The 17335-nt window shown below is 45.0% G+C and overlaps 1 pseudogene; it reads right to left on the bottom strand.

Annotated features, from left to right (window-relative positions):
• Window positions 1-8672: 8672 nt before the first annotated feature.
• The window catches only part of LOC136468932 (ABC transporter C family member 10-like), a 33021-nt pseudogene continuing 24358 nt past the window's right edge, over window positions 8673-17335 (bottom strand).

Genomic DNA, 17335 nt, shown 5'->3' with positions numbered 1-17335 from the left:
AGCCTCTAACTTGCCCTTCACGCTTGCAACCAGTCCATCAAGCCAAGTCATGTCTTGATCTTCTCCACCTTGATCACATGACTCAATGTCATGTCTCATGTTCAATGAGCTCCTTCATCATCACATATATGAGCTTTGCAACATCTCTGAGCCATTTTCACCTTCATGGCATATGTTGCTCACACACATGTTCCTGTGGACTAATCACCTGTGTATCTCACATAAACACAATTAGTCCACCTAGGTTGTCACTCAATTACCAAAACCACACGAGGACCTTTTAATCTCCCCCTTTTTGGTAATTGATGACAACTCTACAAAGATATGGAAATTAAGCTCTTTTGGATTCATGTTGCTTGCCCAAGCAATTTTACCATGTGTAAATGATTTTGGACAAGTACCACGAACCCAAAATGGTAGTATTAGCTCCCCCTACATATGTGCTAGAGTGTTTGGTTTGAAGCTCGCACATATGCATAGATTGGAATTATGGGAGAGTAATTACTACCAAATGATGCTAAGGTGTATAGAATAAACCTTTGAAGTGTGATACCAATCGGAGTTGCACCTTTAAGTTCATCCTTAGCACCATGAGTTGCTAAACAACAAAAATACTAGAAACCCCGTGAGATCAATATTATAATCAAGTTTCTAGTACCACAGGTAAAAATACAAGTCTAGCTACCATCCTATGCATGCTAGTTATCAAATCATCATTCAAGTTCTACAACTAGCATACACCACACAAGCATGCATATCAAATTTTAAGAAATTTATGCAATGCAAGCAAGCACATGAGTATGCACATATCAAATGCAACCAATTAAAGTTCATGAGCTTGCTCCCCCTACTTGTGTGCTTCTCTTGTTCAAGAATTTTGATCCATCTCTTTTCTTCAATGTTGCTCCATCTTTGTCCATGTCCATGTCCAACCTCAACTTCTTTGTCTCAATCTCTCCCAAGGCTTTCATATCTTTGTACAATCTCTCCCCCTTTGTCATCAATTTCCATAAAAGGTGTGCTTCTTATTGATGCAAATGTTTGCATTTGGGGTAGATGGTTGAAGCTTGAATCTTGTATTTTTTATGGACATCACTTGATTGTTGGAATGACACCACTTGTAGATACCACTTCTAGATAACCACTTGTAGGGCTTCTTGAGATACCACACATAGGATCTTTGACCTTGATACCAATTTGTGGGACACCTCCCCCTATGTCATAGCATGGGTCATCCATTTGATAAACTTGAGCTCTTGTAGATGAGGGATGCATTCTTCATTTGATGACCACTTAAAGTTGAGGATCACTTGTGGAACCACCTTCTTGTATGGTTGATATCATATGTAGAGATGATACCACTTGAAAGAACTTTCTAGTATCGAACCACTTGTTGGATTTGTCAATTTTGACCATTTCTTGAACATTTGCTATCTTCATGAGTACCACTTATAGGATATCATTTGTGAGTTGATCTAGACATCACTTGTGAATTCTTGATAAAATACTTGAGTCTAGATACCTCTTGAAACAAACAAACTAGATATCCATTGTATTGTTGTCTTGTGCTTGTATTCTTATCATTATCATGAGCTTCTATGGTTGACTTGAACTAAATTGATTTGCCTAAGCTTCCAAGTCCAATTTGAACCAATGACAAGCTTCTTCACACCTCTTGCAAGGGTTATCTTGCCAATGTTATACTTGTCACTTGTTGGCAATTCAAATTAAATCAAGTACTTGGGTTCACTAGCTCATGAACAAATTCATATGCTAACCACTAGATCAACTAATCATTCAAGCAATAGTGGTATGCTATGAATTTAAACATTTCATTTGTTATGCATGATCCTATGAAGCATGTACTATGTGCACTAACCACATACTAGTAAGGGATGAAATGATCATGCACATTACAATGATTCCTTTGCTATGTTGGAGTAGAGGATAGTCACATAGATTCCAATTTATTACTCCAATAGCAATGTTAAGTCTAATTATAAGCTTGGTGAAGATCAATATATACCATTTTGAATTACATTCTTCACCCATATGAAATGAATACCACTTATGATCAAGTGTACTTTCTTGTTGTGGTTGGCTTGCTTCATCTTTTGATCAATGCTTGCATGAGAGCATCAACGTGAGAATACCACTTGAAATATCATGATTAGCTCTCTTTTTGGGTGTTACTTGCTTTTCTTGATCAACCCTTTTGATAGCTTCAACTAAGCATCTCAAAAGTTCCTTAGATCACCACTTCCATGTTAGCCTTCCAAGTACCACACTTGGTTTACCTACACATAGGTGGCAAGCCCCTACACTATGGAGAAGTGACCTCTCTACAAGAACCATTCTTGGCATTCACTTGAAATAACTTTATTGATTGATCCAAGTGATGGACTTAACTTGATGAGTAACCTTGATTCCTTCTTTAAGTCCTTTTCTTTCTACCAAATGATTTTCAATAATCACTAGAACTTAAACTTCATCTCCATCTTGAGTTTGATCTTGATCTTCCAATTTGAGTACCAAATGTGTGCAAAGTACACTCCATAATCAAATGGCCTTGCACTCTTTGCTTGTCATGCTTCTAGATCATCTAAAAAATTGAGCTTCATTCGACTTCTAGATTGTTACCAGATTTCAATTCTTCCACCTCTGCTATATGTTAAAAACTGCTGCACTATAGCTGACAAGATCCACTCCAAAGCTGAAGCATCTCTTATCAAATTCTCATAAAATTTGTACAGCATCTTATACCATAAGTCTAGAGCATGTATACAAATTTTTATGCCAACCCAATGAGTTTTATTTACTCAAACATGGCTAAGATCACAGCTCGCTCAGATTTTGCAATATAGGACAGATTTCAACTATTGAGCTATACTTTATCAAATATGAATCAAACTTGAAACTAACTTGTTGGAATACTTTCACAAGACATATATTCATTCAATCCACTTACTAAAAGTTATCTCATGAATTTATCCAACACAAATCAATCCAAACTTGATTACTAAGTAATTATCCATTCAATCATCTTATAGCAAGCAACATTGTATATTTATCCAATTCAATCAACTCATATGCACCCAAATGAAATGATCAACAAGAGATATACCTTGGTTAGCTCATGATCATCCAACTAGCAAGCTTCAACTCAAATATTTGCAAGCCATTAAATAATCCAATAAATCACCACAACTTTAATAAGACACTTGCATGTTGTTAGCACATTTGGACTTCACTTAATTTTGTCATAGCATTGGGATAATGATCATCACTTATCAATACTTGGCTCAACTACATAATCAACAAGATAAATACTATCTGAACCAAGCCTCCAATGGCAATGGTACCTACAAACAATCATCCACTTTTTGATGGTACCCAAACTAGTTTGGGTCCTCTCAAGTTAGGTGCAACATACTTAGGCATAGCCTTAGTATGAATAGCAGGATGTTTTGCAATTGCAACCAATGAGGTACCATTGCCATCATTCCTAAGCATAGAATCATCATCAATTAAAGTAGGTTTAGGAGTGTTACCTAGGGGACATGAATGTGCCATGTGTCCCCTTTTCCGGCATGAGTAGCACTTCCTCTTTGATTAAGCCTTCTCTTTCTTGCTCATGTGGTGCTTCCCATTGCCTTGCCTCTCATGAGTTGCTTGAGCCTTCTTCTCAAGCTTGGTAGGACACCTCGAGGCAAAGTGTCCTGTACTTCCACACTTGAAGCACTTGATGTGAGCATAGACTTTCTTCTCATCTAGTGTCTTGCTCATCATCTTGGCATCTTGAGTTTCCATTGGATGCCTTGCCTTTCCACCCCTTCTAGTTTTCTTCTTCTTCGTCATCAAGTCACCACCATCTTCATGATAGATCTTGACTTGCTCTTGAGGTGTCTTTTCTTGCTCAACTTGTGGCTTTGGTTGAGGCTTCACTTGTTGCTTCACCAATTGCTTGGTTGGGCACATTGAGGTAAGATGACCCCAAGTGTGGCACTTGAAGCACTTCACGTGCTTGAGCCTCTCTTCTTCTTTTATCTTCTTGAGCTTCTCAATGTTAGGGCAACCATTTGCAAGGTGTACCACTTCATGACACCAGTAGCACATGGTATGAGAGAGCTTTCTTTGTTGTAGCTTCTTCATCTTTTTTTCTCTCGTTTTTTCATCCTTTGTCATCTTCTTCTTGAAGCCAAGGCCACACTTGTCACCATAGTTTCTTTGAGTCTTAAATATGTGCTCAAAGGTGACTTTTGAGTTGTAGCACCTCTCAAACTTGTTGCTCAAATTCTTCACTTCATTTTTGAGCTCATTGTTCTCCTTCAAAAGGTTAGTCTCACATGACATAGAAGTAGAACAAGCATCTATATGTGAAGAACATGGCATTTCTAATAAATCATCACAAGAGGTGGATACATGCTTCTTGCCTACATCACAAGGGTTAGCAACAATACATGATTGATCAATTGACCCATGTGATGAGGTTTCACTAGTTTTAGTTTTTCCATTAGAAAGCTCCTTAGTGAGAAAAGCATGGTCTTGTACCAAGTTATCATGAGCAACGCTTAGTTCCTCATGAGCCAATTTTAGCTCCTCATGTGAACAAGTAGTAACATAAAGTAGATGATTTTGTTGTTCACATGTGTTCTTTAGAAAAGAGTTTTCATTTTTCAATTTCTCGGTTTTAGCCATCTCTTTTTTTAAAGCTTTGATCATGCAACCATATCTATCTAGAAGCTCCTCATATGAATCAAGATCAATCACATTTGCATTAGATACCTTGGTGTCACCTTGTGACATGAAACAATGTGGTGTAGTGGATGGGCTTGTAGTAGCATCGCAATCATGGCCCGAGCATGAACCATCATCACCATCAAGTGTGCATGGGGTAGGATCATCATGTACATCACTTGAGGCATCACCATCAATCTTGTCAAGCAATTTTGTGGTAGTATAATCATTATTATCACTTCACCATGAGGTGGAGCAATCTTCCACAATCACCAAATTGTGGTCATGCTCAACACGCTCATGTGCCTCCACCTTGTGATCATCTTTCTTCTTGAATTTGCCATCATCCCACATGGAGGAATCACTGAAGGTGTGCTTGATTGATTCCCATATCTCACAAGCGGTTCCCACATAGTTTATCCTTTTCATTAAATCAAAACTTAATGCATCCATTAGAAAACAACAAGCATGTGCATCAAGTTCATAGAGAACTCTTTGAGCTTTGGTAAGATTTCTATGGTCCAAGACATGATAAGACCACTAGTGACAATCCACCAAAACTTAGGTCCTTTTGCACGAAAATGATCAAGCATGTGATTTTTCCAATGTGCAAAGTTTGTGCCATAAAAAATATGTCTCACAAACATCTAGCCCACTAGACGCCATCCTCTCGGGTCGGTGAAGACCACAAATGAGAGACCTATCTCTGATACCACTTGTAAGGTCGAGATGGCGACTAGAGGGGGGGTGAATAGTCGTTTCTAAATTTAATCGCACCAGCTAACCGAAACAAATGCGGAATTACAACAATCGGTCTAGCCAAGACTACACCCCTCTATCGAAGTTCACAAGCACCTTATAAAGATCCTAATTAGGCAACAAAGGTGCTGGGCTAGCTAGAGCTCACATATCCAATTCTAGAAGCAAGGTCACACAAGCCTATGCCACTAGTATTTTAAGCAACGAGGGAGCTCCTACACATGCTAGTAAGCAAAAGCACAAAGCCACTTAAGCTCACTAGCAATGCTCAATAACAAGGCAATCAATGCCAAATTAGAGAGCACAAATACTTAACTACGCAAACTAAGCAATGTGACTAACAAGATTACACAAACCAAATTAGCCACGCAAGGGAGCTACTTCTATGCTACACAAGCAAGAAGGTAACTAGCAAGCTACACAAGCTAACTAATTTTAAGAGCAACTACACAAGCACAATGTATGTGAAAGTAATTACAAGCTTATGTAAGGGGATTGCAAACCAACGGGAAGAACAATGTTGACACGGTGATTTTCTCTTGAGGTTCACGTGCTTGCCAACATGCTACGTCCCCGTTGTGTCGACCACTCACTTGGTGGTTCGGCGGCTAATTGGCATCACCCGCCAAGCCCGCACGTCGGGCACCGCAAGAACATACCCCAAAAGTGAGGGTAGCTCAATGACATGCTCAACTAGAGTTGCTCTTCGTGGCTCCCGCGGGGCGAGCACAATGCCCCTCACAAAGCTCTTCTCCGGAGCACCGCACAAGCTTCTTACGGGCTTCGACAGAGACCACCACCAAGCCATCTAGGAGGTGGCAACCTCTAAGAGTAACAAGCACCACCGGCTTGTCACTTGATCACCTAGTGCCACTTGATGCAACCTCATGATGCAATCGCACTAGAATTGCTCACTCACATAATTGGATGATCACTATCAAGCATGTGTGAGATGGAGGGCTCCTAAGCACTCTCAAGCATGGACACAAAGTCCCCCAAGGTGCTCAGCACCGGCCATGACCGAGACCACTTCTATTTATAGCCCCCACAAAAATAGAGTTGTTGTACCCTTTCACTGGGCACAACTCAGGGTGACCGGACGCTCCGGCCAGATCGACCGGACGCACCTAGCCAGCGTTCGGTCAACGGATGCACGCCACGCGTCGCCTCCGTTCAACCTCAGTCACTAGATCTCAACGGTTGGCTGTCTCGCATCAATAGTAAGGTCGCGACCGGATGCAGCACAATGATATGACCGGACGCTGCTACGCCTGAGTCCGGTCATTTCTAGAGAGCTCCCCGCGCCTCTATTTTGCGATCAGACGCGTCCGGTCGGTCATGATCGGACGCAGCATCAGCGTCCAGTCCTTCTCCTTTTCTCTACGCTGACACATTAGCGGGACCGAATGCACCCACCACGCGTCCGATCGAAGACCGATGCCTGTGCTTTCACTGCTGCCACTGACCGGACGCGCCGATCCTGTCGAGGCCAGCGTCCGGTCACTCACAGTGACCTCCTTTCGCCTCCGTTTCTTCACTGAGTTGATCCGTTTCAACTCCAACTCCTTCTCCTTTGCGAATGTGTCAACACCACCAAGTGTACACCACCATGTGCATGTGTGTTAGCTTTTCACAAACATTTTCCAAAGGATTAGCCACTCAACTTGCCACGCCACTTGATCCTAGCGATGATGTAAAGTGACATCACTTGAGTGGCACTAGATGACCGATATGCAAACAAGTTTGTCCCTCTTGATAGTACGACCATCTATCCTAAACCCGGTCATCAACTTCTCTATACACCTATGACCGGTGAAATGAAAGGTCCTAGGTTATACCTTTGCCTTGCGCATTCCATTCCATCTCCTCCAATGTCGATGCAACACATGCACCAACACAATCAACAATGATATGATCCACTTCATATCATCACATGATCATATTGGTTCATCGATCTTGACTTCACTTGCTTTTCACCATTGCCTTTGTCCATCGGCGCCAAGTCTTGCTCAAGCTTCACTGCCACGCGGTCCATCCCTCCAAAGCCTCTGACTTGCCCTTCACGCTTGCAACCGGTCCATCAAGCCAAGTCATGTCTTGATCTTCTCCACCTTGATCACATGACTCAATGTAATGTCTCATGTTCAATGAGCTCCTTCATCATCACATATATGAGCTTTGCAACATCTCCGAACCATTTTCACCTTCATGGCATATGTTGCTCACACGTATGTTCTTGTGGACTAATCACTCGTGTATCTCACATAAATACAATTAGTCCACCTAGGTTGTCACTCAATTACCAAAACCACACGAGGACCTTTCACCGTGGTGGCCACAGCGGCGCATTAGCGACGGCGAGGCGCGGCGGTGCCTGTGAGGGCTCCACAAGCCTTGGAGATGCACGACGACGTCCTCCACTTCAGTGCGCCGAGCAGCAGCAGCAACCGCTGCAGCCTGTGCCGCAGCGGCCGCCGCTTTGGCCGTCTCGGCTGCCTGCGCAGCTGCCGCTTCCGCTGCAGCGATGCGTGCCTCGCGCTCCTTGTCTACGGCCGCCGCCGCCGTGGTGTTGGCTCTGCGCCGGCTGAACGTGACCGACGCATGGGAGGAGTGGACAGACATGGCCGGCACAGGGATGAACACAAGCTCCAGATACCAATTGTTGGTGGCAAAGACACAGGTTTTGAAATTTTGTATGTTACTTAGGTAGCGTTATCACAGCTGCTCTGTTGGTTCATATATAGAACTAGAGGTCTACTTTTACAGCTAACATAACAAACTTGCAACAACTAAAGTAGAGATAAGATGCTAAAGTGAAAGATAAGATGCCATGACATAGGCACTAACTACTACTACTTATCCTAGAAATGGAGCTCCAAAAGATCAAGAACACTATGGCTTATTGTACAGATTTTGTTGCACAACATTCCACTGGTAAGGCTTGCAAGGTGAATATGATTTACCATGCCAGGAAAATATCAGTAGTTTCCTTTCAAAAGTCTGTTTCAAGTATTTGCTGACAAAAGGTATGCTACAATGCAAGCTACAGTACAGGATGTCAATTATATAATTATAGTTGAAATAGTATTAAATAGGACCACCAAGTTGCATTCCTAAACCCTTGTCATCTATAAAAACATTGAGCCTTAAATCGTGATAACTGGGAGGATCAAGTTTTAATCACATACTTCCAAGATTTGTTCATCTGAGAAATGTCCTTGGGGATCCAAATTATATCTTATTGAACCATTAAAGAGAATAGGATCCTGAGGAATAAGACCAATTCGAGATTGTAAGTCATGTAGGCTCATTGTTGTGATGTCTTGGTCATCAATGATTATATTTCCTCCACAAGGATCAACAAGACGAAAAATTGCATTTATCAGAGTTGTCTTTCCACTTCCTGTTCGACCAACTATCCCAATTTTTTCCCCACCTTCAATTATGCAAGTAATTCCGTGTAGTACTGGAGAAGCATCTTGATTATATTTGATCTGCAGAAATCAACACTTATTAGGTTTTGTGGGCAATGAACAAGACAGTAAGTCTCTGGATGCTGCAATATGAATTAATTTGTCACAACTTGCCTCCAAATCACGAAGTTCTATCTTACCCACCGAAGGCCAATCAACCGGTATCTGTTTATCTTCTACAATCTCAGATGCTTCACTTGCAATATGCATCTATTGGCTCAGCCTTTCGACAGAGATTATTTGATTTGCAAGAGAACACTGGTTTTGTATAGAGAAAAGGAATAACATGTTAAGTGAAAGACCATAAGATAGCACCATTCCGACAACACCTGCAGAGAACAAAACATCAACAAAGTATGTGCTAATCTTAGTTTCTTGTTCCATCCTTATAAAAAAGTAATAAAAATACTGGAAGAAGTGCAAGCATTATACAGTGAGATATTGGAAAACCTTGAATTAAGAAAATAGTAGACCTCCAAGCCTATGTGGAGACTGGACTGTTTAATACTTGTTCCTAATCAAGTATTATATCCTACAAACCAAAAAGAATGTTGTTGCTGCAACCACACCAGTAAAACTTTAATACTGACTCTTTGCATCGTTGCAGCTTCTTTCATGTCAAACAAAATTGTAAGAAAGAGGTTTTTAAGGGTATAAACTTCCATAGAATTCTTTGCAACAAGCCCTATATTGTATTTGTTTTGCTCTTTTGTGTACCAGAATAATATTGTATGTGGAGACCACAAAGAGGCTCAGAAAATGCCAGTATGTTAGCACTCAGGCAAAATGCAAACAAACTATTGCATTATATAGAACAGTTTGCAGTGTCTTACCAGAGCTAAAAGTCCCCAGGGGAAGAAGGGTAATAACAAAAGCAGATGATGAAAGAATTGCAGCACCCATTGTCTCCAAGCGTTGAGTCAACCATTCAGTTGCAGCAAAACAATGGAAAGATGGGCTTGCATTATTGTCAATAAGCTCCAACATTTTAGCAAAAAAGCAATCTTCTTGATTAAAGGCTCTGATTGTAACTGCTCCTGAAATTGTTTCTCCAAGGTGATTGGCAACAAGAGATTTAGCTGTGCCATTAATCCTCATCAATTCCTTCGAAGATACTAAGTAGTATCTCTGCAGTACAATGTTTCAGCAGGACAATTAATTTGTGCATAAGATGTCTTCTTTTTCAAATGCTTCCTAGGAAGATTATGCCATTAAAAGCAGTATTAGACATGTATAGTCTAGTCCTGTATACGTTGTATTTGGACATGTTGTACCCCCGGCCCATTGGGCTATATATATGAAAGGTCACCCCCTAGTTGGTGTGAGGTGTTTTCCTTATCTCTCTGTCTCTCTACATGGTATCGTATGTGGAGCCAGGCTGGCCTCATCGCCGCCCTCAACCAGCTCACTATCCAGGACCAGCATCCCTGGGTGTTTGACTCAGGCGCCTCCTCCCACATGAGCTCCTCAAATGGTATACTCCTCTCCCGCCATCCTTCTTCTGATTCCTTCATTACCGTTGGCAATGGTCAAACTCTTCCTATTTCATGTCGTGGCGAGTCTATCCTTCAAACACCAGTGTCAAATTTTCCGCTTCATGATGGTTTAGTTGTCCCCAACCTAGTGCACAACCTGCTCTCTGTTCGTCGGTTCCCTAGGGACAACAATTGTTCTATCGAATTTGACGCTCTTGGTTTTTCTGTCAAGGATATCCCGACCCGGCACGTGATGCTTCGCTGCAATAGTGCTGGCGACCTTTACACCATCCCCGCTGCACCTCCCACTCCTCACGCCAGCATCGCCATCTCCACCGACCTCTGGCATCACCGTCTTGGTCATCCCAGCTCCGCGACCATCAACATCCTTGGTCATAGTGCGTCCATCAGTTGTAATAAAGTAGAGCATAATCTATGTCATTCGTGTTAGCTTGGCAAACATGTGCGGCTTCCTTTTTCCAACTCTAGTTCATTTAGCTCCATGCCTTTTGAACTTGTTCATTGTGACGTGTGGACATCCCCCGTTGCAAGTATTTTGGGTTCTCAGTATTACCTCGTTTTGCTCGATGATTTTACCCACTACTGTTGGACTTTTCCTCTCGTTCGCAAATCTGAGGTTGCAGCCCACAACACTGATTTTTGCAACTATGTCTCCACATAGTTCAGCCTCGTCATAAAAGCTGTCCAGGCCGATAACGGCACTGAGTTCGTAAACAATACCCTCCAAACACTATTTTCCTCCTGTGGTATTCATTTACGTCTCTCATATCCGTACACCTCCCCACAAAATGGCAAGGCCGAACGCATTCTTCGCACTCTAAACAATATCAGCCGCACTATGCTTCTTCATGCGCACATGCCTCCATCCTACTGGGCCGAGGTGCTCACCACAGCGACATACCTGCTGAACCGGCGCCCCTCCTCCGCCATTCGCAATGCCATCCCATATGCTCTAATATACAACAAGCCACCCGAATACTCCCACCTTCGTGTTTTCGAGTGTCTCTGCTATCCCAACTTGACTGCCACGGCTCACCACAAGCTCGCCCCTTGTTTGATAGCTTGTGTTTTTCTCGGTTATCCCTCCTCACACAAGGGGTACCGCTGTCTCGATCTCTCAACCCGGCGCATCATCATCTCGCGCCATGTTGTCTTTGACGAGAACTGTTTTCCTTTCGGGATTCACACTTCCAGGTCCTCGCCGAGCGATCTGGACTTCTTACTTGCAGGTACTGTGCCGACACGCCTTCTTGTGGCAGCTCCGTTGCATGCAGACGTTGGGCAACTACGTCGTACACAGGCGGTCCTCTAGGAGCTGCAGGACCACTCCATGATCCTTCTTCGCGGGCCTGTGGTGGCAGCCGCCCCTGTTCTGCCTGTGGTCGCAGCTGCCCCTATTCCACCAGCAGCTGCACCACCTCCACCAGCGGCCGCCCCTGCTCCACCAGACTGGGACTTCCACCTGACGTACAGTCGGCATCCTCGGGCCCCTGTGATGCTAGCGGCTGCCCCACCGCTGACCGAGCAGCCCGCTGCCAGCGTGCAGCCTGCTGCAGCAGCTGAGCAGCCCGCTGCCGTGCGGGAGTAGCCTGCTGCAGCGGTCTCCCGGATGGTCACTCGGTCCCAAACTGGGACTCTTCGTCCAGTACAACGCTACGGCTTCTCCGCCACCCACTCCGTCGTCTCGCCGGTATCGGTGAATTACCGGAGTGCCTCGGCCGACCCTAAGTGGCGTGCTGCCATGGCCGATGAGTACAAGGCGCTCATTGACAACGGGACATGGCGCCTCGTCTCTTGTCCCCCTGGCGCCAACATTGTGATGGGCAAGTGGATTTTCAAACACAAATTCCACTCGAACGGTTCCCTTGCCTGCCACAAGGAGCGATGGGTGGTTCGCGGGTTCTCTCAACGCCACGACATCGACTACGACGAGACGTTCAGCTCCGTCGTCAAGCCGACCATGATTCGAGTCGTCCTCAGCCTTGCTACTTCGCGCTCCTGGCCGATTCATCAGCTGGACATGTAGAGTGCTTTTCTTCTTGGTCATCTAGAGGAGACCGTGTACTGCCAGCAGCCTCCAGGCTTCGTCCACCCCGCTCGCCCTGACGATGTTTGTCTTCTGCAGCGCTCTCTCTATGGTCTGAAACAGGCTCCTCAGGCCTGGTACCAGCGTTTCGCTGCCTACCTTCGGCAGCTCGGCTTCGTCGCTTACGTCTCTGACACGTCCCTCTTTGTACTCCAAGAGGGGGACGCCACTGCTTACCTGCTCATGTACGTCGACGACATCATCCTTACGGCGTCCTCGACTGTGCTCTTGCAGCGCATCCTGGCGCGCCTTCACTCCGAGTTCGCCATGACGGATCTCGGCGACCTGCACCACTTCCTCGGCATCTCCGTCACGCGCTCGTCGGAGGGACTGTTCCTCTCCCAGCGCCAGTACGTTGTGGATCTCCTACAGCGGGCGGGCATGGCCGAGTGTCATCCTATAGCCACACCGGTTGACACTCGTGCCAAGCTCTCAGCCACCGATGGCGCTCTGGTCGCCGATTTGTCACAGTACTGGAGTCTCACCGGCGCTCTACAGTACGTGATGCTCACCCGCCCCGAGCTTGCCTACGCGGTCCAGCAGGTGTGCCTCTTCACGCACGATCCCCACGAGCCCCATCTTGCGTTTATCAAGCGCATCTTACACTACGTGAAGGGTACTCTGTCCACCGGTCTCCGGCCCGGTTGACTCCCTCACCGCATACTCCGACGCGGACTGGGCAGGCTGTCCGGACTCCAGGCGCTCTACGTCTGGCTACTGCGTTTTCCTCGGCGACAACCTAGTCTCTTGGTCCTCCAAGCGCCAGACGACCGTCTCCCGCTCCAGTGCTGAGGCTGAGTACCGCGTGGTTGCCCATGCCGTGGCCGAGTGTTGTTGGCTTCGTCAGCTTCTCCAGGAGCTCCACACGCCCATTACCTCTGTGACCGTCGTGTACTCTGACAATGTTAGCGCTGTCTATATGACCGCTAATCCTGTCCACCATCGTCGCACGAAGCACATCGAGATCGACATTCACTTCGTCCGCGACCAGGTTGCTTTGGGACAGGTTCGGGTGCTCCATATCCCGTCGACACATCAGTTCGCGGACATCATGACCAAGGGCTTACCTGTACAGTTGTTCACTGTCTTTAGGTCCAGTCTTTGCGTCCGGGATCCTCCCGCTGCGACTGCGAGCGGGTATTAGACATGGATAGTCTAGTCCTGTATACCTTGTATTTGGACATGTTGTACCCCAAGCCCATTGGGCTATGGTGTTTTCCTTATCTCTCTGTCTCTCTACAAGCAGGGACTGCTTACTTGCAATGTGCAGACATACAGATCACGGGTGCAGCAACAAACAAAATTTGCCAGCTGAAGCAGCACAGAACACCCAAATTAATGTATGCATTTAGCGTAGCACTAATAGTAAAAGATAAAGTAAATGGAACATCAAGATCGATGATACTCAAGTCAGAAGATACCTCCATCAAAGAACATATTTCTCACCGTATAACAGAGAATCATCACTGCAATATCAGAATTAACAATATATAATTTTTCACAAAATGTGAGCACTTACACGGCTAAGGATCCTTCCAAGTGGAGTGGAATCATAGAAAGACATGGGTGCATGGAATAGAGCACCAAGTAGTTGGGAAAACAAAAACCTTGATGTCTGGATATTAAGATCAACTGCTAACAGTGCTCTAAAAAGCAAGAAGGTGATCGAACCGAATCCAATGCCAATATACACCAGAACCAGATTCAATGTACTTACACTGGGATTTTGAACATTGGCAGCTAGCCATGAGTTCTGTGATAGTTGCCCAGATGTGAATAAAATGTTAGTAACAGCAACAAGAGTAGCATATATGTATCCCTTATTTTGGCCTAAATACATTAAATAAGGTCTCAGACCAGTATCACCAATCTCTCTCTCTTCTTTCCCAATTAGTTGATTAAATCCTGATGGCTTAACACATTCTTTTCCCATATCATGAACTGCACGAGAATCCCTTATAAATTGCCTCTTACCTCCATTATAAGCTATAGTGTGGACATTTGGAAGGTCAGTAGTGCCTTTATGTGCATTCACAAGCTCCTGAAACTCTTTGGAAGCTGCTAGCAGTTCTTTGTACGAAGCAGCATGGGTAATCTGTCCATGGGACATTAACTGCAAAAAGACATCCCACTGACTGTTAAGCAGAATAATATGAGTTCCATAACATCACATTTCATGCACCAAGGAACCCCAATACATCTTGCAGATAGCACAAATAACTATATGCAATTCAGATACTTCATTAGAGTATAAATTTCTTTCCTACCATTTACATCAGAAATCAGTTCGAAGTCACAGAAGAGACTGCCTGGGAAAATGATCATACGAGAGATAACTATTCAGATAATTCTTTGTCAGGAAGAGAGAAAGAGAGAGATGGGGGGGGGGGGGGGGGGGGGGGGGTGTGAGAGAGAGAGTTTAAAGTTCAAAACAATAATGTATGATGCTCAAGGATCCTAACAGACTAATTCTTAGTTAATCCTCTTGGACAAGTGAGTAAAAATGCAAGCAGGTTGCTACAAGTGGGTCTAGCTCGAAATTAGAAGGGGAAAACTAACAAATTTATGTATACACTTTAGCTCAGACAAAAAACAAGCTTATAATTTAAGTCGAGTACACATGATGTAAGGCTAGTTTGGTTGGTTGGATGCACCTCTGTGTGGCCAAAATGAATGAGGCCAAACCAGAGTGGGAAGATGCAACAAATGGTTGTTTTGTTGAGATGATACATGCTATGAAAACATATCTTGTTGAGTGGATAGATGGCTTGCATGAGGTGCTGGAAGTGAATATGATAAAACCTTTAAAATTTCTTAATACAATTGAACAGCCCTTAATACATTATACTGCACATTAATCACCTTATAATACACTAATATCCCTTTAATATTCAATCAGAAAAAAGGCTTGGATCAGAAAGAAAGCGCAATCCTATTTATCCAATGGAATTGACCATGGGAAATCTCACATGAGCCAACTTGCTTCAGGAGTACTAGGAAAACATATTCCAGGAAATTGCATTCGGAGGGCATAGTCCAACCCCTATCCAGGCAGCCTGATGGCTGCTTTTCTTTCAAACTTGAAACTGCTAAGGTTAGCATCAATACTTACAAGAACAGAATCAAATGCATGTAAAAACTCCACTTGATGGGTTACTAGCAGAACAGTCTTTTCCGATAAAGCTCCTATCACATATTTCTGCAATGAAAATAAACTTTAGATAACGCAAAAAATTATGCAACAAAACTGAGAATCCTTTAAGCATCCATACATTAAAAAGACTTGTAGTAGTATGTCTATCAACAGAGCTAAAAGGGTCATCCAAAAGATATATATATCTGCATCATAATATAATGCACGAGCTAATTGAATACACTGCTTCTGTCCTCCACTAAGATTTACACCTCTTTCCCCAATTTGAGTAAGGTCACCAAAGGGTAGGCTTTCAAGGTCATACACCAACGAACACCGTTGAAGAGTCTCTTTGTATCTTGTCTTGTCCATGGCAGTGCCGAAAAGTATGTTGTCCTGCACGGATCCTGATTGGATCCATGCATTCTGAGAAACATATGCTATTTTTCCACAAACATTAATCTGCCATTGTGTTCAAAGAAATAAATCAGTACTCAAGACAAACTAAATCATTAGAATAAATTTTACATACAAAAGTTAGTTAATCTATTAGAACAAATTTCACCCGAGGATCCATATATGGATTGATGGGGTGCATCCTAACAATGCTAATAGTCGTGACGTGTTCGTGGTGAAGGCTTGGTGCCCTGATCCTGCCCTCTTTCCCTCCGAGTTGAAGCTGGAGATCGTGGAACCTCCTATCGAGGGCGTTCATGGGGTACGGACGTTGCTCTATCCGATTCAGATCGCTGTCCGCCTCCTGGTTCAGCCTGGATCGAGTCATGATCGCCCTCCATCGCCTCCCCCTATTGATGCGGATCGGGAGCATCGTCGCCGGCGGCGATTTCTCACGCCGCCTTCATCTTCTTCTCCGGCTATGTTGGCGGCGTCCGGTGTACCTTCGGCTTCTGGCCAGGCTGACCGGAGTTCGGTGCACACTCGGCTGGGCCCACGCGTTCTGGATGCGAAGACTCAGGACCCTTCGTCAAACTTCCGTAGCAATGTCTCAACGGCCGGGTTCGGCATTGATGGCCGGGCGGCTGCCATTGTTGGTCAGGCGGCCGTGCCAGCAGGGCTTTCGCTGCTGCATGTGGCAGCGTCTGGCTTCCACTCTGGAACCGAGATGATGGTGCCTGCGGAATGTGGCGTTGATGCCGGTCTTCGGGGATCGCTGACCGAGGGGGCATGCTCACGTGCTGCTGGCGATGTTATGGCGAGCGACGACGCGGATACGGCAGTGGACGGCAAAGAAGATCTGGTTGTCGGGCAGAGTAATTGCATCACTTGCATCGCTAGGCCACGGATTGAGCTCCTTCTGGAGCTCTCCTGTGGGCCTTCGGTGCATCCTGCTGCTGGTGCCGATTCTGTTGGGCCTATGGCTGTTGATCTCCACACGGGGCCTGAGTTGTTGGCATCTGGGCCTTCTCCCCTCCCCTCTCTGGTTGGGCTGGTCGAGGCCCATGATTTCCCCGTGTCAGACGCCAACACTTCTCCGGCTGAGACTCTCGCCGTCCTCGTGCCGCTGGCCGAGTCGGCTCCCTCCGCGCCGGCCGAGTCCTCTCCTTCCGCTCCCTCTCCATCGAAGCTGCCGTGCCCCACCTCTGCTGCTACTTCCTCCTCGATCTCGCCACTCCCCGCCACTGCTGCTCCT

The sequence above is a fragment of the Miscanthus floridulus genome, chromosome 8 (genome assembly GCF_019320115.1).
Source record: "Miscanthus floridulus cultivar M001 chromosome 8, ASM1932011v1, whole genome shotgun sequence".
Taxonomy (NCBI): domain Eukaryota; kingdom Viridiplantae; phylum Streptophyta; class Magnoliopsida; order Poales; family Poaceae; genus Miscanthus; species Miscanthus floridulus.
The sequence above is the reverse complement of the archived record's forward strand: the minus strand, read 5'-3'. Positions and strand labels throughout refer to the sequence as shown.